Here is a 27,474-nt window from a genome sequence, read left to right as displayed (position 1 = left end):
AATTTACTTAAACACTCAAGTCATAGCTACAATCTCCATACTAAAAAATAAAATAGAGAAGGCTTATGTCTTTTTGGAGGAAAATCTCCAATCCTATCCTCGCCCTCATTTCTAAGAGGTAACCACTGTCAATCAGTGTGGGGAGGGGCCAGCCTCATCTGCTTCCTGAGGTTACAGCCAAATACCTACCTGAATGAGAATCACAGAGGGCCTCTCTCCCACCCTCCCAAACACCCATCCCTCTCTCCTCCATCCACGTGCTAGCACATCACACCAGTGGTTCTCAACCAGCACTGATTCTCCCCATAGGGGTCAAGCGGTAGTGTCTGGACACAGCTTTGGTTGCCACAACTAGGGCTGCTCAACATCCTACAATGCCCAGGGCAGCCCTACCACAAAGCTTCATTTGGCCCAAAATGTCAGTAATGCCAAGGCCAAGAGGTCTCAGACCATGTGTAGCCTTCTGGAACTGGCTTGGCTCCCTCCAACAGGGTCCTGGAGATCTTTCCATACCAATATACTTGTTCCAGCATTCAGTAAACATGGCCTGAGCACCTAAGGTGTGCCAGGCCGTGTTCCAGCACGGGGCCACATCACTTTACAGCACATGTAAAGCCCCCGCACTCAGAGGGTGCTCCATCCTCATGGAACACAAGACATGAATTTGCAAGACCCGAAATCTCCCTCTCTCCTTTTAAATGCTCTGGGCACCCCGGGCACAGATGGCCCACTATGCATTTGGCCAAGGCCTTCCTGAAGGGCATCAGGCTGTTGTCACCTCTGATGCATGCACACCGTCACAAAGGAACATGTGTAAGAGGCACCCTAGGACCTTGCTAACCACATCAGGAGGGTCCCCTGGAAGCTGGCTCATCCATCCCAGAGGTACGGAACCAGACTCTGCATTTTAACTAGACCCCAGGCATTCTCACGCACAAACTTGAGAAGCACAGCTCCAGGCAGGTACCTAAAGGGGGTCCACTGGTTGGGGGCCACACATACTTTCTATTCCAGCAGAAACTGCCCAAGTGCCTCCAAAAGGCCCTCCCACCAGCAGTCTGCAAGTTCCCCTTCTGCACCGACTTTGCATACCCAGAGCTGACGATTCCTCCCATTTTCCAGATGTGGAAACTGAGGATGAACAAGGTGTCTAGACAATCAGAGTTGACAACCTCTAAGGCCTCTCTCCGCTCTGGCTTCAGGATCTGGCCACCTCCTGGGGATGTTCGAGTCAGCTTCCTGCCCAACCACTCTGGCTGTCAGAAGGCTTGGTTTCGAGTAGGAAGGTGGGAGGGTACAGGCTCCCCTAGTAACGGATGAAGAGATCCTGAGGGAGGGAACAGGCTCTGGCTGGGCGTCTGTGGGCGCTGCCACCGCAGAGGCTGCCCTATGCGCTTTCATGGCCAGTCATCCAGGATGGAGGAACAGGCAGGGGCGGGGGCAAGCCTACCCTTCAGGCACAGTAGGTAATGCCAAGGCCTGGGGTGAGGGTGAGGGTGAGGGTGAAGGTGAGGATGGGAGCCACGCAGCAGCAGGAAAGGGCTCTGAAGCCAAGGGCTGGTTGGGGCCCCAGCTTTGTTCTCACGAGCTATACACATCTTAGCCTCAGTCTTCTCCCCTGAAAAATGGGCCCATACCACTCACTGTAGAGAGCTGCTGAGGAATTATGTACAGGTAAGTCAGCAAACAGTAGCTGCCACCTGGAGCCCGGCCTTGGGCTGGGCTGCTCTACTCAGCTCACTGCAGGCTCACAGCAATCAGTTGTGGTCAGCACTATTACCCTCCCACTTCCCAGATGAGGAGATTGAGGCTCAGAGAGGTACAGCGCCCTGCCTTTGATCTCACACTGAGATATGGCCATGAGAGCAGCGGCTGTGGACCCGGAAGGTCAGTGTTTCTCATCTCAATTCTGCCTCAGTCAAGCTGTATGACCCTGGGCAAGCCGCCTCACCTCCCGAGTCTCAACCTTCTCAGCAGTGCAGTGGGGACACTGCGCAGAGTTTGGCGATGGGAGGTTACCCTGCAAAATGAAGAGTACCATGTACCTCCTCCCTCAGGGCTCCATATTCTCACCACCAAAAGACCCAGCCCAGGAAGACCTGTCACCCACATGTACCTCTAATCTCTCCTGTCCTCTAGGTATGACATGGGCGAGGCCATGCAAAACAGGCAGCCCCCAGAGAGGGAAAGCCACTTGCTCAAGGTTGCAGAGCTGATAATCAGTGGCAAGCAGCATCGGGCAGCAAGCTGCAGGTATCAAGCCTGAGCGGGGTGCAGGCAGCAGCCAGGCTGGGTGAGGGCCGGGCTGGGGCTGGCAGGTCTGGAGAAGCGCGGCCAGGAACAGGCAGACCTGCAGTGGCTGAGCGCTCTCCTGCAGGCTCAGAGCCGGGAGGACTTCCAAACGACCAGCCGGTCCGGGCTGTGTCTGCCTCCCCCAAGGGCTCCTCCTCACTCTGGACCCACCCTGGTTACCTGTGCAGGGACTGGCAGGGGGCACTACCTGTCAGGAGACCAGGGCTTCTCTCTGCGACCATAGCTCAGGCCTCTGAGGCTATGCAGTCTGCCTATGCCAGACTTGCCCGTCTTCTGGAATCTCCTATCACACTGCAGCCAGAGGGTATGGTTACCACAGACACCTGACCACATCACCCTCGCCTAAACTCTTCCACGAGCCCTCAGCCTCAATGTGACATTCCAGCTCTTCCTGACAGTTTACAACAGTGACATCTGATAAACATCCAATGTGATCACATGGAATTCAATTTTCCAGTGGCCACATTAAAAAGAAAAGTGTGAAATAAAACCACAATGAGATATCTCCTCATACCTGCCAGAATCGCTATGATCAATAAATCAACACACAAGCGTTGGCGAGGATGTGGAGAAAGGGAGCCCTCGCACACTGCTGGTGGGAATGCAGACTGGTGCAGCCACTGTGGAAAACAGTATGGAGATTCCCCCAAAATTTACAACTAGAACCACCATATACTCAGCAATTTCACTTTTGGGTATTTATCCAAAGAAATTCAAAACAGGAATTAAAACAGACATATGCACGCCTACGTTCACTAGCGCATTATGTACGATAGTCAAGATACGGAAGCAACCTAGGCGTCCACTGGCAGACAACTGGATAAAGAAGACACGGTGCACATACAATGGAATGCCTCTCCGTCCTTAGAGAGAATGAAATCTTGCTGTTTGCAACAACGTGGATGGACACAGAGGGGATCATGCTAAGGGAAATAAGTCAGACAGAGGAAGACAAATATCATATGATTTCACACTTACATGTGATGAACCTAAAAACCAAAAGAACACACACACGGAAACAAACTCATAGACACAGAGAACACTTTGGTGGTTGTCAGAAGGAAGGGGGTTTGGGGGGATTGGTGAAGTGAAGCAGGTTAAGAAGTACAGTTTGCCTGTTATAAAAGCAGTCTCGGGGAGGTAGAGTACAGCACAGGAAATAAGTTAATAATACTGTCATAACTATGTGTGGTGCCACACGGGCCCTAGACTTACGGGAGTGATCTCTATATAAGTTAGATAAATGTATAATCACTATGTTGTACACCAGAAATTAATATAACATTGTCAACTGGAATTAAATTTTTTTTAATTTTAAAAAATAAATGTAATAATAGATTTAGTTCACTCACTGTATCCAAGATATAATCATTAATTAATAAGAAAATTAAAATGAATATAAAAATAAAAATCAACAAGACATTTTACTCCCCCCCCCTTGGTGTACTAGGTCTTTGCAGTCTGGGTGTATCGTCTGCCTTTTGGCACACCTCGCTTTGGATAATAAATAATAAATTCTCAGTGGGCAGACCTGATTTGCATTGAGGGTTTATAAAACTTATAGCTGAAAAAGCCCATTCACATCCCCAAACAGTTCCACCCATATTTAAAAGTTTTTGAAGAACAAAATCAAATATTTGTCTTGAAGTCTACATTTAAATTATGTTAAAATAAAACATTCAGTTCCTCAGCCTCACTAACCACATTTTAAGGGCCCGACAGCCACATGTGTCCAGTGCAGACACACAGGTTAACTAAGCCTTTAACTGCCTGGTGGCCACAGTCCCCTCGCGGAGACTCCAGGTCCGTTGGAGACAGAGAGGGAAACCTCCGTGTTTGCATGGAGTTGCCCATTTCTAAGTTTCCCCCATGCCATCCATGCCCTTCCTCAATGTCCCCCGTTTCCTGACAATTCCCAATCATTCCTTCACGACTCAGCTCCAGGCCCTGGCCTCTGGGAAGCCTTCCCCTTACCCCCTAGATGGGGTGATACCGGCAGTACTCTGCTCATTCTCCCAATCGTAATGTCACACCATATTGCAACTGTCCACCTCGCAGCTTCTCAACCTTGGCACTACTGACATTTGGGTCAGACAAATCTCTGTGGTGGGGGCAATCCTGTGTATTGAAGGATGCTGAGCAGCGTCCCAGACCTCTACTCACTAGATGCCGGTAGCACCTTCTCCCCGAGTCATGGCAACCAAAAATATCTCCAGGTGTTGCCAAGTGTCCCCTGGGAACACAATCACCGCTGGCTTGGAATCAGTGCCTGGCACACAGAAGGCACCTAAGTGGCAGAACAGAAGACATTTACCCATATAGTCTACCATGAGGCTCACTTCCTCCAGGAAGCCTTCCCTGATGCCCTAGCCCAATCAGTGCTTCTCCTGGGCTCCCATAGCCCCCTGCACTCACCTCAGGTGCAATCCTCCAAATGTAGCGAGTGGGTCTTGTTCACTACTGTACTTTCAATGCTTAGCCTAAAGACTGGTATATAATAGGCACTTAATAGATATTTAAAGAGCTGACCTGAGAGGCAGAGATGACTTAGGTTGAACAGCCTGACAGCGTCAGTTTTGCCCATTTTAGTTCAGGGCTCTTTCATCCCAGCTGTGTTTATACACTAAACACTGGGCTAAACACTGCTGGGTTTGGAGAAGGAAACTGAGGCTCTGACAGAGGAAGAGCTTGCCCTGTGTTTAAATCAATGAATTCTTGGTTTCTCTTCTTACTGATCAAAAGAAGTTACACACAACTCTGGCCGGACAGCTCAGCTGGTTAGAGCATCATCCCAAACCAGAGGTTGCCAGTTCAATCCTCAGTCAGGGCACATACAGGAACAGCTTGATGCTCCTGTCTCTCTCTCTCCCAAACCAATAAATTAAAAAGAAGAAAGAAGAGAAAGAGGAGGAGGAGGAGGAGGAGGAGGAGGAGGAGGAGGAGGAGGAGGAGAAGATATTTATAATACATATATCAAATAAGACATTTGTGTCCAGAAAATATAAAGAGCTCTGTGAAATCAATAAGAACAGGACAGGCAACTCAATAGAAAAATGGGCAAGTCTGAAGAGATACTTCACACCAGAAGTTATCTAAAGAGTCAATAAGCGTATGAACAGGTCTGACCTGCGCTGGCACAATGGATAAAGCGCTGACCTGAAATGCTGAGGTTGCCAGTTCAAAACTCAGGCCTTGCCTAGTCAAGGCACATATGAGAAGCAGTTACTAAGAGTTGATGCTTCTAGCTCCTCCCTCTCTCTCTCTCCTCTAAAATCAATAAATAACATTTAAAAAATAATAAGCATATGAATGGGTACTCAATCTTATCCATCAGGGAAATAAATGCAAATTAAGAGTACAACATAGGACCACTGTATATCTGAATGGCTAAAAAAAAAAAAAAAAAAAGGACAATGACAAGTGTTGGCAAGGATGTGTGATACAACCAGAACTTTGACACCACTGGTGGGAGGGCAACTTGGCACAAACTCTTTGGCATAAAACTAGATGAAAGCTGAAAACACACCTTCTCTGTGACCCAGCAACTCCACCACTAAGTATACATCATCAGAAATGCATCTAACTATTCACCAACAGGCACGAATTAAAATGTTTCCGGAAGCACTATTTAAGATAGCCCCCAGTTGGAAACTACACAAATGTCTATTAACAAGAGGATGGATAAATAAATAAATACAAATAAATAAATGTATACTAAACAGCCAGAAGAAAGAACAGGCCAGAACTTCACATTATAATGTGAATAAACCTCACAGATATGCTGAGCTAAAAAAGCTAATACAAAAGGGAATATATATGTATAGAAAGTAAAAAGGCAGCCAAGTTAATCTGTAGGAGGAGACTTCAGGATGGTGGGTACCCATAGGGGGGAGCACGACTAGAAGTGGTACAAGTCATCTTCGGTGGGGGCATGCTGGGGACGTGCTTTGAAAATTCATCAAGTTGCCCACTTATGATGTGAGCACCTTTCTCTAGGTATGATAGATTTCCATAAAAATAATCTTTCAGAACCAGACTTTGTCAAACACTGAGGAGTGATGTTGCTGGCTGGGTATCCTCCATCCTCCCTCCCACACATTTTTCCGTCTGCTCAGAGAAACACACAGGACTCCATTCATTTGTTCGATCAACACTCACTGGCAGGAGCTCTCTCAGGGCCAGGCTTGGTGGCCGGCGCCAGGAACATCAAGGTGAATTGAGCGATGGCCTCCAATCGTGCCACCTACACCCCAGTTCTTGGCACATACACCCCAAAACCCACAGTCAATAAATGTGTAGCCAGGCTGAGTGGCCTTTGATCAGAGGCCAAAGAGGTGATGTCTGCTTGTCTTCCTCTCTCTCCCCTGACCAGCCCTTGGCGCGTGACACTTTTCAGCCTTTCCCTTACGCTGGGCCAGGCCATTCTGGCACCAAGAACAGGCACTCCGTACTCAGCTACTGTCTCTGCCACCATGTCCCCTTCCTCCTGCCAGGCTCTCCTCTTCTTCTGAAGGCTGATGACTCCTGGGTTGTCATCTTGAGGCCAAATCTCTATCCTCAAAACCAGACTCAGGTGTCAACTGTCTCCCTGTCACCTCTGCTTGGGATCCCTCAAACTCAATGCATCCAAAGCTGGTCCAGTTTTTACCCCTAACACATCCTACCCAGTTGGTGGCAGCTCACTCGGCTTCGGCCAGGGGCCTCGAGGCAGCCAGAAGCCTGGACTCCTTTCCCTTCCAATCCCATCCCAATCCTACCCAGCAGCCAACCTGTCAGCTGCACCTTTAAAACAGTACCAGGCACTGATTTCTTGAATATAGCACTAAAGGCACAGGTGACCAAAGAAAAAATAGACAAACTGGACTTCATAAAGATTAAAACATGTTGTTCATCAAAAGTCACTGTCCACAGAGTTTAAGGGCAACCCACAGAAAGGGAGAATATATTTGCAAATCATGTATCTGATAAGGGATGAATATCCAGAATATCCAGAGATACCCTAAAACTCAATAAAAACAACCTGATTAAAAAGTGGGCAAAGGTCTTGAATAGACCTTTCCCTAAAGAAGATACTGCAGGTGTGAACAGCCAATAAGTACATAAAAATATCCTTAACACCATTAATCACCAGGGAAATGTAAGTCAAAACCACAGTGAGACCTGACTGGGTACCTCAGTTGGAATGTAGTCCCATGTTTGGGGTTCTATCCACAGTCAGGGCACATACAAGAACCAATCTATGAATGCATAAATAAGTGGAACAACAAATCAATGTCTCTCTCTCTCCCTTTCCCTTCCTCTTTCTCTAAAGTCAATCAATAATATAAAATAAATAAAAAACATAATGAAAAACTACCTCACACACATTAGGATGGCTACTATCATAAGACGAAAAACAAGTGTTGGTGGGAACATAAAACGATACAGTTGTTATGAAAAACAGTATTATGGTTCATCGAAAAATTAACAGAATTATTGTATGACCCAGCAATTCCACTTCTGCACATACCCGGAAGAGCTGCAAGCGGGGTCTCAAACAGATATTTTTACATCAGAGTTCAGAACAGCATTATTCACAATCGCTAAAATGTGGGAGCAACCCTAGTGCCCATCAAAGGATGAATAGATACACAAAATGTGGTCCAGCCACACAATGGAATATTATGCACCTTAAAAAGGAAGGAAATTCTGACCCATGTGACATCATGGATGAACCTAGAGGACACTGGGTGAAGTGCAATAAGCCAGTCACAAAAAGACCACGACTATTCCACTAACATGAGGTACTGAGAGCAGTTAAAATCATACGGACAGAAAGGAGAATGTTGGCTGCCAGGGCCTGGACGCAGGGGAGCATGGGAGTTGTTTACAGGGGACAGAGTTTCTGTTTGATAAGATGAAAAGAGTTATGGGGATAGATAGTGGTGATGTTTGCACGTGAATGTATTTAATGCCATATAACTGTACAATGAAAATGGTTAAGGTGATAAATTTCAGGTTATGTGAATTTTAATACAATTAATAATAAAAAAACAAACAAACACCAGAGCCAGCACCCACTCACTTCACACCACTCACTCGTGGGGCAGTGGGTGTTCTGGGCACCCACTGCTCACCACCCTGGTCCGAGCTCCCCTGTCTCCGGCCTGTGTAACTCCTTAACTGGTCTCCCCAGCTCTGCTCTCACCTCCTCAGTCCACTGTCAGTGAGCAGCCAGTGATCACGTGAAAATGGAAACAGGTCATAGCGCTCCTCTACTTTGAGTCCTCACCTGGCTCCCACTTCACTCAGGAAAGCCAGTCCCCACACAGCCTACAGGCCCTCCAGGTGCCACTACACCCCCTTCCGTCCACCCACATCCTCCGCCTGCCCCACCTCACCCTCCTCTCGCCACAGGGCTCCCTGCTGCCCCTCACACACAAGCCTGGCTCCGTGGTCCCAGGTGTCCCTGCTGCCTGGACGCCCATTCCCCTGTCTCTCTCTCCCCCCTCATCCATTTAATACTGCAGCCTGCCCCCACCAACACAGCACTCCAGACTTCTTTACCTTGTATAATTTTTTCCTTTTAAGCACTTACCACCTTTTAACACAGAAACGGCTCTCTTATAGCTGAGACTGCTAAATTAACAGGGTATATGCCTTAGGGTGTTATTGGGAAGGGCATGCCCAAGAACGAAGCCTTCACAGAAGAAAGCCCAATTAAGAGACAGCGCCCTGATACATCAAAGTGGCTGGATACAGCTATTCCTGAAGATAACTTGCTTTTGAACTTTCCATTTACGTGAGCCAATAAATTCCTTCATTTGCTACCTTAAGTTAACTGAAATTAGGATTCTACCACTTGCTGCCAACTGATACAGACACAGAAAAGGCTCTTTTGACCTCTGCATCCTTACCACGAACTGGTCTTCTCCCAGGCCCCAGCATGATTTTAAAAGTAAAAAAAAAAAAAAAAATAGACAAAACTAAGCAGATTTCCAAAGTCTTATTTGAGGACCTAGGATGATGACTAGAGCCAGCTAGCCACTCTCACTTCTATCCCACGGTTATGAATTTGAGTTTTCCATTTGGGGAGCAAATGTAGAATATTATCCTTGCACAAAGGTCAAAGGGCTGCTCCGATCCTTTTTGCTGAGAACGTTCTTGGCTAGCTTCCCCCTTCCCCTGCCCCCAATTGTTGTTTCTGGCTTTTCTGATTGCATTACCTTCCACTTCTTCACTGTGGAGGTTTTGGCTGATGGCCAAAGGGTAGAAAAGCTTGACCAAGAACAAAGCAAGCAAGTAATAAGTACTTGCTGGATGTAATGTTCCCGGATGCAGATGTTCCCAGATAAGATGGTTGAAACCTTCATTTGTGGTTCATCCAGGAAGCATCAGGCTTACATCCTGATGAGTGGAGGGTGGGGTGGGATTTGAGTGGGGGTTGTACGAGCACAATTTGCAGGCTGCACAGAGCAGGAAATCTAGTATACCAGGGCACTGACCTGCCCCTCTGCCTGCCTCCTGGACAAGCACAGCCCAGGAACAGGAGACCACCTCCCTCTCCCCTGCTCCCGGAACAGGCAGAAGAGGAAGAATTTCAAAGGTTACAGAGCTGCTCAGAACAAAAACAATTTAAAAAAAAAGAAAAAGGAAGAAACCCATGAAGAAGAAGGGGCATCTCCTTTTGGTTCACTGTCTTCTTGGACTGATTTGGAGACATGGCTTTTTCCTAAAAATGGTTTGGGATTCTGAGGGGGCGTGGGGACTTGTGGAAAGTATTTCCATTTTCAGACCTGTCTGGACACTGCCAGGAACAAGGTCAGGGAGCAAAGTGCTGTGTCAGAATCCCTGAACTTCTCCAAGCCTCAGTTTTCTCATCTGTAAAATGGGTGAACAACACAGTCCTTGTTGCTATGAATTACTGAATACTTCTCTGCATCAAGCACCATATAATCTTATCTACAGTGTGTCCATAAAGTCATGGTGCACTTTTGACCCGTCACAGGAAAACAAAAGACGATAGAAATGTGAAATCTGCACCAAATAAAAGGAAAACTCTCCCAGTTTCATACCTATTCAGTGCAGTTCGATGTGGGCTCACGCAGATTTTTTAGGGCTCCTTACGTAGCTATCCCGTATAGCCTCTACAGACTCGTCACTGACTGATGGCCTACCAGAACAGGGTTTCTCCACCAAACTGCCGGTTTCCTTCAACTGCTTATCCCACCGAGTAATGTTATTCCTATGTGGTGGCGCTTCGTTATAAATGCGCCGATATTCACGTTGCACTTTGGTCACAGATTCGAATTTAGTGAGCCACAGAACACACTGAACTTTCCTCTGTACCATCCACATCTCGACTGGCATGGCCGTAGGCTGCTCCGCTGTATACATGATGTTACGTCATCATCTGCGCATGTGCACATGCTGCCACATCATCCTACAGAAACTGGGAGGGTTTTCCTTTTATTTGGTGCAGATTTCACATTTCTATCATCTTTTGTTGCTTTCCTGTGACTGGTCAAAAGTGCACCATGACTTTACGGACACACTGTATAATCATCATAGCAACCCAAGAGATGATCACTATTATGATACCCATTTTACAGGTAAGGAAACTGAGGTCCAAAGAGAGCAAGTGACTGGCCCGAGGTCTCACAGCATGTGTACATGACAGCTGGCATTCCAACTCAAGTGTGTCTGACTCAAAAGGCCCCATCTTTCCCCCACATCAGGGCTCCTCCTGCCCGAGTCACTGTGCAGTTTCAATGACATCACACACAAAAAGATTAACATGCATCTATTTGCTCAGAAACCCACCAGTCACAGGCATCTTAGGTATTTGAGAAACGAATGCCTGAAGGGAGGCCAAGTCCCTCAAGTCCTCATCACCACCTTTGTCCAGGCTCTCCCTGCCCCTAGTCCTGAGTGGAGTAGGTCCCAGAGAGGAAAGCTGGGAACAGGTGACAGTGAGTGATCCTCTCCTTTCAGGAAAGGAGCCTATTTCTGAGTGTCCTCACCCTCTAGACCAGTGGTCCCTAACCTTTTCTGGGCCACGGACCGGTTTAATGTCAGAAAACATTTTCACAGACCGGCCTTTAGGGTGGGATGGATAAATGTATCAAGTGACCGAGACAAGCGTCAAGAGTGAGTCGTAGACGGATGTAACAAAGGGAATCTGGTCATTTTTTAAAAATAAAACATCGTTCAGACTTAAATATAAATTAAATAAAATGGAAATAATGTAAGTTATTTATTCTTTCTCTGCGGACCTGTACCAAATGGCCCACGGACCGGTACCGGTCTGCGGCCCGGGGGTTGGGGACCACTGCTAGACCCATGGGCTCCCAACCAGGGGCTGGGTTGTGCCCATCACTTCCTGCCCCAGCCTCAGCCCCACCAGGAACTTGCCACCTAGCAGTTGACCCCAGCAGCAGGGGGCCACAGGGGAGCCATCCTTCCCCATCCACTCTTGTGGGGCTTCATGCCACTGGTTTTTCTGGACCATCCGATGAGAAGATGTGCTGTGAACCTCCCCACCCTGTACAGCCAGGACTTCAGCAGCAGGACCTCTGAGGTTCAAGGCCAAGCTCAAGCCCTCTTCACCTGGCCTAGATCCCACCCGTCTCACCTCCCAACACTCACCTATAGAAGCCCTCAGCCCTCCACGGGGAGAGCTGGATTCCAATCCCACTGCTTCACTTCCCAAGATAAGTTGCCCAATTCCTCTGTGCCCCATTATTCTTATCTGAAACGTGGGAATATTAAATGCGCCTCCCTGGAGAGTCAGATGGTTTATACCTAGGAGGCCCTGGGCAGAGAAGAACAAGATAAACCTGACTGACTTATGTTGTTTACCACTTCACAGATGTGAAAACTGAAGCTCAGAGAAGTTCAAGGGCTCTCCTCACACTGGGACATCAGTAATCACTGGCCATGACTATCATGACTTTGACACCAAAGCCTTCCTGTCCCTGTACTGTTACTGACACTGTTCATTCTCCCTAAACACTTTCCTCTTCTCCTCCTCTCTCTAATCGCCCCAGTCATATTAATAGTAGTAATAACTGTGGCTACCAATTGCTGAGGGCCTTTTACTTGCAAAATTGTCCACAGAGCATTCGTGTGGTCCATCCCCTTCCCAGCATGCCCTCCCAGGACAATGACACGATCATTTATGCATGTTCTGTGGTGGTTAATTGCATGGGTCAACCTGACCAGGCTAAGGGATGCCCAGGGAGCTGGTAAAACACGATTTCTGGGTGTGATCTGGAAGGGATCAGCATTTGAACTGGTAGACTGAGTAAAAATCACCCCCCACACACGGTGTGCATAGGCACCATCGAATTTGTTGAGGGTCTGAATAGAGCAGAAAGTGGAGGAAGGGTGACCTTGCTCTCTCAGCTTAAGCTAGGCCATCCCTCTTCTCCTGCCCGTGGACATGGGTGCTTCTGGTTGTCAGGCCTTCGGACTTGGACTGAATTACACCACCAGCTTTCCCGAGTCTCCAGCTCGCAGATGGCAGATGTGGGGCTTCTCAGACTCCATAACTGGGTGACCAGTTCCTGTGATAGAGCTCTTCTGCTGTAGCTCTGTGTATACCCTATTGATTCTGGGTCTCTGGAGATGAATGAGGACTCATCTCCCTTCCTGTCCCCTAAAATGGCAGCTCCCCAAGGGCAAGGACGGTCCGTCCTGCTCACAGCTGGATCCTGATGCCTAGCACGGAGTCTGGCCCACAGAAGGTGCTCAATATCTGCTGCATAAGTGAGACCCCCCACACACACCCCGAACCTTCACAAAAGCCTCCGATGTAAGTGACGGCAGTATCATTTCAAAATGAAGATCAGTGGGGGTAAGTAAGAAAGTTAGCAAAGGCTGCACAGCTCCAAATGGTAAAACTGAGATTTGAACCTGGGGCTTTCAGATGCCAAGCCCCTCCCCCACTTACTAATTAGGGAAGTCCCACAGCCCAGATGAGTGCTACCCATAACCTCAGAAGCCTTCTCTGACCTCTCTGCTCTGCTGCTGAGAGGGCCTGGCCTTCCTGTAGCACACCAAGGCTGTACTTTGAAGGTGACATTCCCAGGGGACCTCCTTTGTCAGACCTGAAGGAGCTTGTGGGTCAGCACAGGAGAAGGACAGCCAAGTCACTGGATAACGGTCAGCATGAAATAAGAGCTAGCCTGGGGGGATTAAGAAGTCATGTGATCAGAAGGTCAGAGGAAGGGGCTGAGATCCCAGCAGGGCAGGGTGGGGGGTGGGAGGCAGGAATTTGAGGAATGTGAGCAGAGTCTAAAGGGATAGGCAGCATTTTAGCTGGTGCCCAGGTGCCCAGGTAGAAAGAAGAGCTTGAGCAGAGAAGCCCGGAGGTGTGAAAGGGCACTGGAAATTAGGGGAGTGGCTAAGGACTCAGCGTAAACACAAGCTTGGGGGGCGGGGCAGCTAAATAACAACTAATACAAATAACAACAATAGTAAAACAGCAAACACAGACAGTGCCGACTCCAAGCTCAGGCACCACTCTACGTACTTCACGTATGTTTACACACTTAATCCTCACAATGGATCTGCGAGAATGATGCTGTTATCCCATTCTATAGACGAGGAAGTGGAGGCTCAGAGAGGGAGAGTGCTTGCCTGAGAGCTCACAGCAAGTTCTTAGTGGAGCCGGGGCCTGAACTGGCCCTGTTCAGTTTTAGAGTGTGCTCAGCCTCTACTACAGTGGTTCTCAAAGTGTGTTCCCCGAGCAGCAATGTCAGCAGCACTGGAGAACCTGTTAGAAACGCAAACTCTAGGGCCCCTTCCAGACCTGCTGAAAGGGGAACTCTGGGTGTGGGAGGCAGCAAGACGTGCTGAACAAGATGCCAGGGGACCCTGTTTGCTCAAAGGTGCTGCATTCCTTTGAGGAGGGGGAAGGGACAGGTGAGGAGGGCAGGGGCCAGGGCTCGTCCCCCAGCGATGTGCGTAGGAACTCCTCCCAAATCCTTTGAGGCTGGGAGCCACGTCTCCTTCTGTTTTCCCAGCCAATTGCAGGAGGCCCTGTGATATAACAGTATGCCTATGACCCAAGACAAACCAGACAACATATAACCAGAGGACTGAGGTTCCCACGGCTGAGGCAGCCCCGGCCTGTGCCTGAGAGCAAGCACAGGGCGAACCTAGGGTGGGAGTCGTCCCTAGAAGGCACAGAGAAATCCCCAGCACCTCAGGGAGGAAGAGCTTGCCCATTGCCCCCCAGCAGGTGGGTGAGGGCAAGCCAGCCTCCAACCCAACCACCTAAGACAGGGTTTTCACATGACACCCAAAGGGGGCCCAGCCCATGGGAGTGGCAACGACCTAAGACTGCTGGGCTGAGGGGGTGGAGCTTCGAAGGCAATGACCAGTGGGCGGTGCCAGTGCCCAGAGGCAGAGTAATCAACTCCCCACCCCAAGTGACTAGCCTTGCTGAGCGCCCCAAACCAAATCAAACCAAAGTAGCATCCAGCCCTCTTGCTACCAACCCAGGCTTCCTCTTCCTCTCCCTCCCCCACGGCCCTGGGGCCAGTGGGGCGGGTGGGACTCTATGCAGGGGCTAGTGGGTGGTTGCGGGGTGAGGGATGGGGTCAGAATCTTAGACATGCAATGTGGCCTTCTCAGGCTCCAGATGTCCCCTGAGCCTCTACCTCTCCACATGCAAGTGGCATACCACCCACTCCCACGCCCCCGGGCTCTGCAAGGGTTCCGATGGTTCCGAGACAGGATGTAACTCACAGCCAAAGGAAGTGGGACACAGCTTTTCATAAGAGAAAGGAAGAGAGTTGTGCTTGCTGGCCTGTGCAGGGGGGTGGTGTGGGGGGGTCGGAGAGGGGAAGTAGTGGGGGAGGAAGAAGACAGACACACAGACATGGAGAGAGCCAGCCAGTCATGGACAGAGATGGGGAGACACAGAAACAGTGAGCGATAGATAGGGGAAGACAGACAAGAATCAGGGAAAGAGGGAGACAAGGATGGGGAGGAGACAGGGAAGGACAAAAATAGAGACCAAGACAGACACAGGGAGCAGGAGCAGCCTAGAATAGGAACCTCAGCTTCGGCAGCTACAGCCAGCACCCACAGTGGCACCCCTGTTGCTAACAGTCATCCCCAGCCCCTCGGTCAAGGCTCCTGAAGCATCGGAGGAGCAGAAAATTTAAGTGCAAGATCACTGCTAGACTGGCCCCCTCCAAATCCCACACCTCCTGTCACCAGGCTCCCCAAATTCCCACCTGCTGAGAACCACCTTCCAGATGTTGGCTACATCCAGAACCCCCTCTACTTACACTTAATGTTTTTGTTAAATAGATTCAATATTTTCAAAGGAAACTGCAACCCACTGACTTAAATTAAAAACATGCCATAATTAAAAAGTAACTGCAAAAATAAATGCAAAGGCAGCAACCCTCAGGCCTTCTAGCTGGAGGCTGCCGCCAGCCCGATGGGCCCATTGTTAAAATGACAGAACTCTGGGGAGAAGTATCACGTTAGCACCAAGTGGAGGCTTTCCCCTGGAAGCCATCAGAGAGTGGAGGGGGACTTGGAGAGAAAAATTCTTTCACATTCTCTAGCATGGCACTTGAGGCTACATTGTAACTTGACTTCTGCTGACCTCCAATTTTAGTCCCCCACCTTCTACCTCCAACACACACATCCTCCATGCTATGAACCAAACCTACAAGACCACAGCATCTCACACCTCCAAACTTGCACCTGTGGTTCCCTCCCTCCAGAAAACCTTTCTTGCCCTCCTCTACCCAGCTAACTCCTACTGGCACAATTGTTATCCCCTCCTCCAGGAAGCCTTCCCCAACTGTCTCCCATCCCTGTACCAGTATCCCCCAAAAGCACATAGCGTCCTATGCGACTGTGCGACCTCTCTGGAATGTGTTGGGTGTGAATTCCCCACAACTTCTCAGGACTCAGCAAGGTGCCCAATTCCCAGCATGGGCTGCATAGCTGTGGACAAATGGGGAAACATGAATGAAGAAAAGTAGGAGCCCTGGCCGGTTGGCTCAGCGGTAGAGCGTCGGCCTGGCGTGCAGGGGACCAGGGTTCGATTCCTGGCCAGGGCACATAGGAGAGGCGCCCATTTGCTTCTCCACCCCCCCCCTCTTTCCTCTCTGTCTCTCTCTTCCCCTCCCACAGCCAAGGCTCCATTGGAGCAAAGATGGCCCGGGCGCTGGGGATGGCTCCTTAGCCTCTGCCCCAGGCGCTAGAGTAGCTCTGGTTGCTGCAAAGCGACGCCCCGGAGGGGCAGAGCATCACCCCCTGGTGGGCAGCGTATCGCCCCTGGTGGGCGTGCCGGGTGGATCCCGGTCGGGCGCATGCGGGAGTCTGTCTGACTGTCTATCCCCGTTTCCAGCTTCAGAAAAAAAAAAAAAGAAAAAAAAAAAAAAGAAAAGTAGGCACCCTAATGCCCTTGGACAGGTCAAAATCAAAACAAAACTATGTGCTGTGGAAAAGTTCTAGGCAGAAGCTCCTGTACAACAAGAATGAGACAACCTGGCCCCAATGGGCCTCACCCACTCCCCAGTCCAGACTCTGGGCCAGTGACCAGGCCCCTGTTAGCCTCAGTTTTCTCATCTATAAAATGAAGACCCATGATAGAGTTGAGCCAAGTAGGCACTCAAATATTAACTCCAATCATTATTTTTATCACCACCTTACAGTCACCAAACCACAAAATATAACTTGAAGGAACCCAAGAAATGGTATCAGGGGTTGTCACACTTTCTGTAAAGGGCCCGATAATATTTTCAGGGTTTTTTTTTGTTTTTGTTTTTTTTGTATTTTTCTGAAGCTGGAAACTGGAAATGGGGATAGACAGTCAGACAGACTCTCACATGCGCCCGACCGGGATCCACCCATCCACCCAGCATGCCCACCAGGGGCGAAGCTCTGCCCACCAGGGGGCGATGCTATGCCCCTCCAGGGCATCACTCTGTCACAACCAGAGCCACTCTAGCGCCTGGGGCAGAGGCCAAGGAGCCATCCCCAGCGCCAGGGCCATCTTTGCTCCAATGGAGCCTCGCTGCAGGAGGGGAAGAGAGAGACAGAGAGGAAGGAGAGGGGGAGGGGTGGAGAAGCAGATGGGTGCTTCTCCTGTGTGCCCTGGCCAGGAATCAAACCCGGGACTTCTGCACGCCAGGCCGATGCTCTACCACTGAGCCAACCGGCCAGGGCCTATTTTCAGTTTTATGGACCATATGATCTCTATTGGAACTACTCAGTGCTGCTGTTGTAGATGGAAGCAGCCATAGAGAAAGAGTGACGAAAATATAAGTAAATGAGTATAGCTGTGTTCCAATAAAACTTTATTTATAAAAACAGGCAGTGGGCTGATGTGGGTGTATGCTCTCACTGGCCCAAGTGTGGTCCTTAGAGGAGCAGCACTGGAGTCCACGGGAGGTGGTTAAAATGCAATCACAGCAAAGCCTCAGACCTACTGAACCCAATCTGCACTTTAACAAGGTCCCTGGGAGTTTGTGTAAGCACTTAAATTTGAGGTGCGTTGTACCCAACTTCCTAGCTCAGCACCCCAGGTCAGAGACGTAGGTCACTCTTTTTCTCATCTGATGCCTCCACCAGAAAGTAAACTCCAGGAAAACTGAGACCTGGTGGCAATTTAAATCCTGTGACCTGTGTGTCCCTAATGATCAAGGAGGTACCACATGCCTAGTGTGAACTAGGCCCAGTGCCAGGCACTGGGGACCCATAGTGACAGTAGACCCTAGTGGAGGGCGTCACTCAGTAGATGTCCATGCAGTGATGGAAAAGATGGATGACTCCAGTGGGCAGCCTCTGGAATTGGGCAGACCTGGGTTTAATTCCTGGTGCTGTCCCATCAGGCCCGTGTGACCTCGGTAAAGTGTCTCTGAGCTTCAGTTTCTGAGAAATGGGGTGGCCTTCCTGGTACCTTGTGAGGACAGAGAAAAGGTATGAGATGGGGTCCCAGCATCTGGGATGGTGCAGAAGTGTTGGGACATAGGTACACACTCACCAGTACTCACAGCAGAGGGACAGAGGCTGGCCCTGGACATCTCACTGTGGGTTAGTTGGGGGCTGAACCAAGCAAGGAGGGTCCCGGCGGCCCCGAGACAGGGGCTCCTCACCCAGGGAGCCTGGAATGGGCACAAGCTCCCATGTGTTAAAAGCCTTGAGGGTTTATAGTGGCAGAAAAGGCATCGGGAAGCCTCAGAGAGCCTCTGGGGTTCTGGAAAGGCAGAGAGATATAGGAGAACACTTGAAGAGCATGGAAACCAGTAGTTAAATAAATTGTTCTTAAAGCAATGGAAGTGCCTGTTCAAGTGACACCCAGGCATGTGTGTGGTGTCCTCAGAGCCCTGACCACTGCGCTGGGCCAGAGGGCCCCTGGGGCCAGGCAGGCGCCCCTGTGACGACAGGGAGTGCTGGGGGCTGCGGTGACCAGGAGGGCCCAGGCCATCTCAGCAGCAGTTTCAGGCTGCTCCGGTTTGGCCCAAACTTCTGCGTTTCCAACAGAAGTGAGAAATTGGAATCATTCTCTGAAAATATTTGACTGTTGGCTTGATTCAAAATAAAATACCACGGGTGCCAAACAAAAACTATGCTGTGAGTCGAAGCCATCGACTGGCAGCTTCTGTTACAGCCCAGCACACCCATTTCACAGAGGAGAAAACTGAGTCTCAGAGAGGGGGAGCACCTTGCCCAATGTGACACAGTGAGCTGGAAGGATAGTTGGGACTCAGCTGCCTCCAAGCTCTTAACCCCACCCACACACATTGCTCCTGAGAGTGAGGGTAGTGGGAGGGGGGAGTGAGGGTTGGGAATCTAGATCTCACAAGCCAAGAGCCAAAGGTAGACTAAGGGACAGGGATGAACATCTATTACTAATATATAAAAATTTTACAACATAATATGTAATAAACAGTATGTAATAATGTAACAATAACTGACATTTCCTAAGTGTTTTCTATGTGCTGGGCATTAAGAAAGGGTACTGACAGGGGTAGATGGTAATTAAGTGTAGACTAGAGATTTAAAACCTGCCTCTCTCACCTCCTAGCTGGGTGACTTTGTGCAAACTACTTCACCTCTCTGTGCCTCAGCTTGTCATCTCATAGGGTTGTTGGGAGAATGAAATGAGTTTTAAAGTACATAAAATACATTTACTATAATCACTGCCTTTAGACAGATGGCTCACAAAGGGACATGCTCAAGAGTCCAAAGAGCCCATTTGAACCAGGGCCCCACATTTTGCCTGGTGGCAGGGTAGGCACTTTACCGCCATCCCCTCCCGTCCAACAACCCCAGAAACTGGGCCTTATTTGCACCTCTTTGCTGCAAATGAAGAAACTGACACACAGGGAAGGCAACTAATGGCCCCAGACACACAAACTCGAAGTAGATCAGCGGGATTCTAACACAGACTGAAGCCTTTGAGCATGCTCCCACCAAGCCAGCTTTCTGGGCCACCTGCCTGCTTTCAGCCACAACAACCTGGGTCAACAGTCTGGTTGATTCACGAATTCACTCGGCAAAGGGCCGATACCCTCCCCTTGCTGCCTGCCATCTGAGCACACAGGATAACATGAAGCTCCTCCCCAGGTGACAGACAGCCCCAGACGCTCCCCAGAGTACCTGGGCACTACCCTCAGGTCCTTCCCTGCAATTTCTGGGGCTCGGCCCAGCTCTAGGGCTGCTCTGAGTGAACCATTCCCACGAATCCTCTTCAGACCACAGCCCAGGGTGGAAGATACCCTAAAAGGGGCATGGCAGGGGGCAGGCATCCCAGAACATTTTGTGGAGTGGCCTCAGGCATGGCACATGTGTTCACTGAGAGCAAGGGGCTTGCAGACAGGAGGAGGAGGTAGGAAGTAGGGAGACCAGAAGCCGTGGCTACCCCCACAAGCTTCCACAAGGACACACTCAGGCTTGCAAACCACCAATATCAACCACACCAGTAGCCTGCCACTCTTCCTACAAATTGGTCCACAAAGTCACATGGATAACACCCTCTGACAGCCGTACTGATTGCAAGACGCTACTGCATCCGTTCTGGCTCAGTCCATGCCCATTCCCCAGCCATGCACACTGAGGCCCAGAGAGGGGCAATCCCTGGCCTAGCCTCCTCAGCCCTGTTTCCATTTCCCCAGGCTGCCTTATTCGTGCACAGGAATTCAGGATTTAAAAAGGACAAGGAAGGGAGAGTATTCACAACTGAAGAAAAGTGGAAGAGGCTGGATAGAGCCACCAGAAGACCTGGTCCTGGTCTCAACTATCTCACTAAAGGCCACTCACGTGGCCACCAAGGAAGTTCACATTTAGAGTGAGCATGGAAGGCCAGGGTGGGGAACAGGCAGAACCAGATTCCTTTTTGAGGTCAAAGGACAAGCCTTCCAGCCCTAGCTGGCTGGATCAGTGGTAGAGCGTCGGCCTGTGCGTGTGAAAGTCCTGGGTTCAATTCCCAGTCAGGGCACACAGGAGAAGTGCCCATCTGCTTCTCCACCCATCCCCTCTCCTTTCTCTCTATCTCTCTCTTCCCCTCCCACAGCCAAGGCTCCATTGGAGCAAAGTTGGCTCGGGCACTGAGGATGGTTCCATAGCCTCTGCCCCAGGTGGTAGAATAGCTTCGGTTGCAACAGTGTGACACCTCAGATAGGCAGAGCATCGCCCTCTAGTGGGCTTGCCGGCTGGATCCCAGTCGGGCGCATGTGGGTGTCTGTCTCTGCCTCCCCCCTTCTCACTTCAGAAAAAAAAAAAAAAAGGACAGGGCTTTCCCATGGGTTGCAGTCTAGGAAACCCAAGGGTCTCTCCAGCCTCCATGGATCCTCAGCTGTCAAGGAGACCCCCCTGCTCGCAGGGAGTGTGAAGGTCCAAGTAGTTTATAACTTTTCTTTGTCCTGCCCACAGGTCCTGTGCAGGTTCCAGGGTGGGTGTGGCAAGCCCCGGCGGCCTCCCCTTGTCCTGCACAGGGCCTGGTAGAATACCCTCAGCAAGTATTTGTCACTGTTACAGAAGGAATAATGTGCACAGACACCTTGGGCTAAGCCAGGGGTCGGGAACCTATGGCTCGTGAGCCAGATGTGGCTCTTTTGATGGCTGCAGCTGGCTCGCAGACAAATCTTTAATAAAAAAAAATAATAATGTTAAAAATATAAAACATTCTCCTATATTACAATCCATTCATTTCCTACCGCTCATGTTCATGGCTGCAGGTGGCTGGAGCCAATCACAGCTGTCATCTGGGACAACACCAATTTTTTATTGAATGTGTAATGTACACGGGTCATTGTATGGCTCTCATGGAATTACATTTTAAAATAAGTGGCCTTCATGGCTCTCTCAGGCAAAAAGGTTCCCGACCCCTGGGCTAAGCACTTGACAGGTTTGACCTGTTTCCTTAACTGAGGGTCTCAGATGTTCCTGGTGACATGCCAGACACTCCTTATCCTGCTAAAGAGGCACCAACTTTCATGCATAGCGGAAAATAACTTATAACTAGCACATCAAAGCCAGTGATCTCAAAGATTCTAATTGCTTAAGAGAAGACTTAAATTTATATAAGATTATCGGAACTCTCATGTGCTGCTGGTGGGAATGTAACTGGTGCAGCTGCTTGGGGAAACAGTTGGGCAGTTCCTTAAAAGGTTAAACAAAGAATTATCTATATGACCCAGCAAGTCTACTCCTAGGGCTATACCCTGGAGAAGTGAAAACATATGTCCTTAACAAAACTTATACATGAATATTCCTAACATTATTCATAATAGCCAAAAAGTAGAAAAGCCTGACCAGGCGGTGGCGCAGTGGATAGAGCGTCGGACTAGGATGCAGAGAACCCAGGTTCGAGACCCCGAGGTCGCCAGCTTGAGTGCAGGCTCATCTGGTTTAAGCAAAAAGCCCACCAGCTTGAACCCAAGGTCGCTGGCTCAAGCAAGGGGCTACTCGGTCTGCTGAAGGCCCGCAGTCAAGGCATATATGAGAAAGCAATCAATGAACAAGTAAGGTGTTGCAACGCACAATGAAAAAAAAAAAGTAGAAATAACTCAGATGTCTATCAACTGATACATGATAAAGAAAATGTGGTATAGTCATACAAAGGAATAGTATTCAGCTATAAAAAGTAATGAAATACCAAAAAGGGGGGGGGGGGGATTACTGATGCTACCATGTGAATGAACCAGTCACAAAAGGCCACACAATGCACGATTCCCTTGACATGAACTGTCTATGAACTGTCTAGCATAGGCAGCAAATACAGAGACAGAGAGATTAGTGGTTGCCAGGGGCCAGGGAAGGAGACATTGAGGAGTTACTGCTGATGGCTCCAGGGTTCTATAATTAGATGGTTGCACAACTCGGTGACTATCACGAAAACCAGTGAATTAAATATTTTAAAAAGGGTGAATTGTATGGTATGGTATAGGAATTATATCTCAATCAAGCTGCTACAAAATAAGTTACATGAGGTTTTAAAAAATAAGGTGATATAAACATACATATCAAGTAAATAACAGTATAATTGGGGTTTGATGGGGTAAAATGGTTAATAAATGAAATCAATTATTACAGTCATGGAAAACTGAAGCTGGCTGAGGAAGAATGACTGGCCCAGGCCACATCACTAAAACAGAGTGAGCCATACCTAGGTCTGTCCAAATTCTAAAGCTTGGCCTAACCACAGGCAACCCAGCTGGACTGAAAGGATATGAGATGGGGTATGCAAGAGCTGTCTGCAGCTCAGGGTGGGAGACAGACTCACAAGGAGGCTGGTAAGTGAGGTAAAGGCTCAGCTACCTGTGTGGGGTTCAAAACAGGAAGCACCTAACAATGCCTGGGGAGCTCCAGAGAAGGCTTCCAGGAGGGGGTGCCACGGGAGGAGGCTCTGAAAAATGAGTAGGATTTGGTCAGCCCTGTTTCCAACATCCCACTAAAATGCGAAGTCAGGAGGTCTGGGGGTGAAGTTAAGCCCTGCCACATCCTAGCTGCTGGACCTAGAGCCATGAGACTCCACGAGCCTCAGGGGAAGGGGCAAGGTGATAGGCACAGTGCTTTCTATGAACTGTTGAATCAAATGGTTCCCACCCCTGCTCCCGAGGGGGAGGACCTCTGAATGGGAAAGCCAGACCTCGACCTCTGTCCCACACAGTAATTGTCTCTGCCAGGTCAGGCGTGCCTGGACCAGAAGAATGCAGAAGCCTCGGTGACCATGCCCCCTTTCTCATGCTGGCACTCTTAGTCCCAGCTTTACAAGACACCTTCCGTCCAGCTCATACTGAGAGCGGGAGGTTGCCGGGCGGTGGACCCTTTGGCCAAATTTCGCCCCTTCCGTCCCGTGAGACCCACAAGTTCACGAAGGTTTCCCACATCATACTATCGGCGCGCCCCTCCCCAGCCAGCGATTTCCGCCTCCCCATGCCTCCACTTCTGATACGCCTCGTAACTCCACGGCGGCTGCAAGTTAACTTCCACGCGCCTCCCGTCCGTCCCAGCGTTCGCCTGGGGGTCCCCGCGCGCCGGGGAGGGGCCGGGGACTCGGGTGGCGATGACACGGCGCGCTCCCCCCACTCCCCGCCCCCCGCCACACACACACAGACACTGAGCGCCTCCCGGGTGCCGAGTCGGAGCGGGGAGCGCGGGAATGGGGTCGGGTCTCAGCTGAGTCCGGCGGAAAGCGCTCGGAGCCCCGCGCGGGTGGGGATCCTCGAACCGCCCGCCCGCGCTGCCTCTCTACCGGCTTCAGCTCGGGAGCGCGGACAGCCGCGCCGGCCCCCCAAAGAAACCGCGAGGCCCGAAGGCTCCCCAGGGCCCCAGGCCGACCTGCAGGCGGCCTCCTGCCCGCGACTGCCGCCCAGGCCCCCTGCGCCGCCCCAAGGCCACCTACCGTGCGGAAGCGCTGCTAAGCAGCCCGCGCGACCAGCGAGCGACTCCCGGCTCGCTAGCCGCCCGGGCCGGGGAGGGAGGGTAGGCAACCGCGTGGGGGCGGGGCCGCGGCGCCGTGACGTCGCTCGGGGGCGTGCCCGGTGCAGCCCCGCCCACGCTGCTTCCCCCGCCCCCTTCGGCCCGCCTCCAGGCCACGCGGTGGGCAGGGCCGCCCCAGGAGCTGACCCTCCGACCCCGGAAGATTTGGTCTGACAGATGGCTTACCCTCGGACCGGCGCTCACCACTTTTCCTCCTGAGACAGCTCTGTTTAAGAGTTCCCTTCTATCTATAAGCTGTGGGTGGCATGATCGCCAAGAAGTGGTGTAAGAGAAGAAATCTAGACTAGACCCTGAGCAGGGTGCATTTATGCTACTGTTAACATAAAACAAAGAAAAAAGAGGGAGGGGATATTCATATATATTCAAATATATCAATAGTTCTCAAGGAGCGTGGTTTTGCCCTGCCCCACCTCACTCCCAGGGACATTTGACAATGTTTGATGACATTTTTGGTTGTCATTATTGGGTGGTGGTGGTGGGGTAGTCATTACTGGCATCTAGTGGGTAGAGGTGCTAAATGTCCTAAAATGACCAGGTCAGCCCCCTCCCTACACTCAATAAAGAACCATTCTAGCCTAAAATGTAGATAGTGCTGAGGATGAGAAACCCTGCTATGCATAAATAAACCAAAACTCCAGGCTGGTAGATCTCAGCTCAGTCTAAGATATTTAACCTCTCTGTGCCTCTGTTTCTCCCTCTGTAAAATGGACACATAATAGACATATCTGTGCACAAATGCATATGCACTGAATACCTGAAGGAAAGAGAGGAAGGAATGGGGCCCTCCTTTTCGTTGTGAATCTTTGTTCTTTGTCCTGTTTGAATTTTTTATTTTTACTGTATGTATATATTACCTATTACTGTATGTATATATTACCTATTATTACAAGTATCTGCAATAGTTACAACCATAATAACAAACACTTTATCTATAAAATTACCTGCTAAGTTTCAGGCATTGCTCTCAACACTTAGTATTTACACACTTACCTTTAACAGCCTTGTTATCCCATCTTACAGATAAGAAAATCAAGGCGTACAGATATTAAGTAAATTGTCCATGGACTGCCATATGTTTCTATTTTTTTCTATAATTTTTATTTATTTATTTATTTTTACAGGGACAGAGACAGAGTCAGAGAGAGGGATAGATAGGGACAGACAGACAGGAACAGAGAGAGATGAGAAGCATCAATCATCAGTTTTTCATTGCAACACCTTAGTTGTCCATTGATTGCTCTCTCATATGTGCCTTGACCGCGGGCCTTCAGCAGACCCGCCAGCAACCTTGGGTCCAAGCTGATGAGGTTTTGTTGTTGTTTTTTTGCTCAAGCCAGATGAGCCCGCGCTCAAGCTGGCGACCTCGGTGTCTTGAACCTGGGTCCTCTGCTCTATCCACTGTGCCACCGCCTGGTCAGGCGGACTGCCATATGTTTCTTCACAGTTCATTCACTCATTCATTCATAGGTCCAATAAATAGTGCCTGCCATGTAGAAAGTGCTGGAACTGATGATGAAATGGAGTCCCCTGCCTTCATGGAGCTCGCTGTTACTGGTCTGGAATCAATAGAACAATATTATTTAGTGTTGATTGTGCACGTTAGAGGTTTTGTTTGACTGAATAGTAGCCCCTGCTGGGTGTTTTGTAACATCCCTTTGTGGGTAGAGAAATAGAGATCAAGAGAAAAGATCTGACTAAGGCATTTCCTAGGTACCCTGTGCTGGACACTGGGAGTTAGCAGTTGACAAGAGGACCTGGGCCCTGTGTCCAAGCTGGGGAAGCTGGACCCTCCAACAGACATTGGGGAGATGGAAATAGGGGGGATTAACCTGGTTCAGGAAGAGAGGGCCAGGGCTGTTTACACTGTGTCTTTACGCTGAGGCCTGAAACTTAGATGAGTTCTTTGGAGAGTACATCCGTCACAGGGACCCACAGGTGCAAAGGTCCACAGGTGCGGCGCCCTGCATGGACTGAAGGGTGGTTAAGACGTGGGGGCAGGGGTGAGAAGAAGTCATAGGAGTCTGCAGGGATTGGATGCTGCAGGCTGTGGGAAGGAGTCGGGACTTCATCTTGAAGCGATAGACGGACATGGAAGGTGTTCAGCAGGGGCAAGACATGGTTAGCTTTGCTTCCTGCAAAGATCCTTTTGGCTGCTGTATACATGAGAACAGGCAGGGAGGCTGGTTTCGAGGCTGGTGAAATACTCCAGGGAAGGCTGGCTAACCCAGGGTGGGGCCGGGGGAGCATCGAGTTCCAGAGATGTTTGAAAGACAGAATTGGCAGATCTTTCACAGGCCTAAAGAAGGGGAACAGAATGATCTGGGTTTTAGATTGCATCTTATCCTTCCAGTCCCCCAAATCAGTGAACTGACTCAGGTCCCAAGCTGGCTGTTACCTCCTTGAGGAAGCCTACCCCCCCACCCCCCTACCCCCACTCCCGCCCCAGGCATCCTGATGGGAGGGACACTGGACAATGCAGCCCAGGAATTTGATGTGACTTTGAAGGCAGATGAAAGAGCTTATTCCTGTCTGCTTTCCCAGTCCTGAATTTCTGTCTTCTCCCCCAACCTGTATCCCCAGTATCTAGACAAATCTGGCACTTGGGAGGTCCTTCGTTAACATTTGTCCAAAGCAGGAAGAATAAATGTGGCATAAGACATGTTAATGCTAAAAATTCTTCCAGCTCTGACATTTGAGGAGATGCTGCCGATGATGATAATTCCGGTGCCTACTATACTCTGAGCACCTTATAACTACTATACTCAAAACCTGCTGAGCTTTTATTATCATTACTCCCATTTTACAGATGAGAAAACAGAGGCTCCATGGGTCATATGACATGACCTAGAGCAACAGCAAGTAAATATCAGAGCCAAGATACAAACTTAGTACAATGGTAGAAGCAGGTGTCCCGGAAATGGGCAGGACGCCAAGCTAGAGGGGCAGGTTCCCTTCTCCTGCTGGAAGGATGTAGGGTTACCATGCCTCGCTGGGTATCCAGCCTTCACAAAGCACTCTGATCTTGGGTATCTGATCCAGTGACTGGCTGTCATGGCAATATGGTTCTAAAGAGATGCTCTCCTCTCCAGAACCTCCTCAAGGCACCTGGTATCATGCCCTTTCCCCAAAACTCAGTTGCTGCGTGTTCATCAGCACACAAAGGATTATGCTTCTGGGTAGTCCGCCCCTACCTGCTGG

At 49.8% G+C, this 27,474-nt stretch overlaps 1 protein-coding gene across 1 annotated transcript in view; it reads right to left on the bottom strand.

Moving 5' to 3' along the window:
• Positions 1 to 24,252, bottom strand: part of TPST2 (tyrosylprotein sulfotransferase 2) — a 49,886-nt gene extending 25,634 nt beyond the window's left edge. The window contains exon 1 of the mRNA XM_066370605.1: positions 24,179 to 24,252. The gene's annotated coding sequence lies outside the window, so the exon portion shown is untranslated. The remainder of the gene's footprint in view (positions 1 to 24,178) is intronic.
• Positions 24,253 to 27,474: the final 3,222 nt, after the last annotated feature.

Source organism: Saccopteryx leptura, chromosome 2, assembly GCF_036850995.1.
Source record: "Saccopteryx leptura isolate mSacLep1 chromosome 2, mSacLep1_pri_phased_curated, whole genome shotgun sequence".
NCBI classification, from domain to species: Eukaryota; Metazoa; Chordata; class Mammalia; order Chiroptera; family Emballonuridae; genus Saccopteryx; species Saccopteryx leptura.
This window is presented reverse-complemented; position numbering and strand designations above follow the sequence as displayed.